This window comes from Acanthochromis polyacanthus, chromosome 11, assembly GCF_021347895.1.
Source record: "Acanthochromis polyacanthus isolate Apoly-LR-REF ecotype Palm Island chromosome 11, KAUST_Apoly_ChrSc, whole genome shotgun sequence".
In the NCBI taxonomy this organism is placed as follows: Eukaryota; Metazoa; Chordata; class Actinopteri; family Pomacentridae; genus Acanthochromis; species Acanthochromis polyacanthus.
This window is the reverse complement of record NC_067123.1, coordinates 34,673,649-34,676,738: the sequence shown is the minus strand read 5'-3', so window position 1 is coordinate 34,676,738 and position 3,090 is coordinate 34,673,649. Positions and strand designations below refer to the sequence as shown.

The 3,090-nt window shown below is 40.0% G+C and overlaps 1 long non-coding RNA gene across 1 annotated transcript; it reads left to right on the top strand.

Annotated features, from left to right (window-relative positions):
• Positions 1-339: 339 nt before the first annotated feature.
• LOC127536189 (uncharacterized) lies at positions 340-1,613 on the top strand. The gene is made up of 2 exons (XR_007945180.1): positions 340-440; positions 973-1,613. It is a non-coding gene; the product is annotated as an uncharacterized LOC127536189 (long non-coding RNA).
• Positions 1,614-3,090: the final 1,477 nt, after the last annotated feature.

The following is a 3,090-nucleotide window of genomic DNA, read 5'->3' as shown; positions in this document are numbered from 1 at the left end:
GAATTTTCACAAATCAAACAATCAATTGCACTAAAAAATATTGCAGAATAATGGATACAACAGTGAAATCACACTTTTACAATAATCCAATAATAATAATATATAAATGTGAGACAGTCTGGGGTCAGAGAGTTCAGACAGAATTCAGGAAATACATTGCAGAACTTTCTCACGCTTTGTTCAGTCTTCATCATTGTGTTCATTGGAACTAATAACGAAGTTCTGTAAAACGTTTCGGCTGAATTTGTAGAAATTCTCATAATTCTCTGTTGACTTTTCTTTTAAAAAATGCATTCAACTTTTGCCTCCTTTGAATTTTTAGGGGCTAATAATAAAACTCTGGCCTCTGCTGGAGCCAGTCAGTCTTCAGAAACAAGAGTGTGTGTTTTCACTACATTTCAAGGCCGTGGAGATGTCGAATCCTGAAAATGACTTCCCAGGTAGGATGTTTTTTTGTTGTTGTTTTTGGTTCGAAGGGTGAAAATACTAAAATCCATAAGACTGAAAACATATTCTAGAATATCGGCCAAAATATTTTACAGATCTTAGATCTGGGTCCTAAATAACCCAAAAAAAATTAACTTTGAAAAAAATCTAAGCTGCTCAACTGCAATCTGAACTGGCACAGATTGATCCAGGAGACATTCATCCTATTTTAAGTACATTTCCTTTACAGTATGTACCTACTTTTACTGAAAGAACATTTTCAATAAAGGATGTTTACTTATTGCAGAGTACTTCTACTGTGTGATATTTTTTACTTAGGTAAAGAATATGAACATTTTCTCCACTGCTGCTTCTTGAAAACTCAGATTTGGACTTTTTCTTTACTTTCCTTTGATGGATCTGCCACCAAGAACACAACCCCTCTATGGATATTACATCCACATTACATTATGAATGAGATTATATGTCGGCTCCACAATATGTGTCACTCAGATGTGTTTTTTTTTTATTTGTTGTCCCCTGCAGGCTGCTGGAAGGAAATGGACTTTCCACTAGAAACCAAGGTGGTGGAGTCAAAGCAAACTCTTCCTGTCACATAATTAGAAACATCCTGCAACCCGAAGCTCAACCCCCGACGTCGATCCGCCCCCGTTGTTCACCCAGATAATTATGACAAGAGGGGAAGCAGGAAGCAGGACGGTCCAGCGGTGCGACACGTAAAGAAGTCCTCCCTGTCACCCGCCTGGTGGAAAACAAACAAAACAACAACAAGCAAACAAGAAAAAAAACAAAAGAGAATGATCTAAATCAGTGCTGTTGCTACAACTTCTTCTCCTGAAGCTTTTGTCTTGTTCCTTTGTTTGTTTTTGTTCCTCACACTAACAGCAAAACAAACAAGCCCAGCTCCCACAACCTTGAGAGTGACTGTTAGCCTTCATCTCGTTCTCTTTTTTTTCCTCTTTTTCATTCCTCTTTCCTCCCACTCAGACATCACTCCCGTGTAACTTCCCCGCTGTTTGATGATCCCCGTGTTAAGTGCTCGGCAGCTGAGGACGTTTGTTTGTGGCGGCTCGCTGTGTCAAGGTGTTTGCAGATATTAAGTGATTGTTACACGAAGACTAATTAAAAAGGTGAATTTCAAAAGCAGTAAATGAATATGCAAATGGCCTGTGTCTGCGCCTCGTGTTTCTGAAGTGGTGATAACAATGTGGCTCTAAGCTCTTCTCTTAACTGTAATTTTCTTGATCCACCGTGACAAACAAACAGAAACGATAATCCTATTATATTTTTAATGGCACAGTTTTGTTTTCTCAAGGCAGTTGGTGAGAGATGTGTTTTTTTTTATTGGGCTCTGTTTTCTTCACCGTCGCTGACAGAACTTGAAATCAATTTTCAACCATTTCTGTTTCACTGTACAGTTTTTTTCCCCCCAACTTATTCTCACTTTTCTGTTATTGTCTCCATTGTGATGTGAGTATGTCCTTGCACCGGTCAACTAAATAGAGCACCGTTTTCTTCTCCAGGGCAGAATTTACATTAAGGAGCTTAGCATCACTCGGAGGTATTATTTACTGCCATTTTTCACTACTGTGGCAAAGATACGACCATTTGTTGTGGAAGGTTTTCCAAACCTTGACATCTGGAACGCTCTGACTTACTCCTTAAAGCATTTAAATAATGTCTTCAGTGAATTGTTGTGGAGTTTTTATCCACATGGTGCGCGAAGCTAACAGGAGTGTTTGCACTTGTGGCTGATGAGGAAGTCTTCTCAGGCAGAAACGAGCCATCTGCAATAGTGGTTTGGTAATAATTTCCGTTTTTGAGCCTAAATGATATTCTAACGCCACAAAACAGCTCTAATTAGAAGCATAAGATGTTAGTACGTGTGCGAGATATACGAATTAATCAAATACATGAAAAGGTTTAGTGTCAAAGCACTCCTAGCTCAAACTAGCTCATAGGAGTTTAATTTAAGAGCTGATCTCTAGACATTTTCCATGGTTTTCTTGATAATAGCCAAAAGTAGGGACAAGACAGTTTGCTTTGTAGCTTCTCCAGGCTTCCTCCTAACCAGTAAGTTGGCTGGAGTGGGCATCAAGTGAAAATTAGATTCATCAGTGAAGAGAACCTTAGCCCAATCATCAACAGTTCAGTCCTTGTGATCTCAGCAAAGAGTAAACAGGCTTTCCTCTGCCTTTCATTGATGAAGGGCTTCTTCCTGCCCTGTGTGACTTCAGACCAGCTTCAAGAAGTAAATTTCCAACTGTCCTTGCAAACAAGTCACATTTCCACTCATTTTGAAGGTCCCTGGAGGTCTGAGGACGATTCCTGACACAGAAACGGATGAGTGACGGTCATCTGGTGGGTAGAAAGACGTTTCCTGCCACGACCATCTAGCAGTTTGGAAGAACCATGTTGGGCTTGTTTTTTCTTGGTGTAATGAATGGCTGTCTTGGAGATTTTCAGTTTATTCACTACCTGTCGGTCACTCAAACCAATTTCCAGCAGTGTCAAGATGGCTGCCTTTGTGGCTTCACATAATTCTTTAGCTTTTGGCATTATGTGAGAGCCGACGACTTGTGAGTTATGCTTCGGCTTGAATGTCAGCAGGAAACTACTCTAGACCTTTGCATGTGCAGTGCT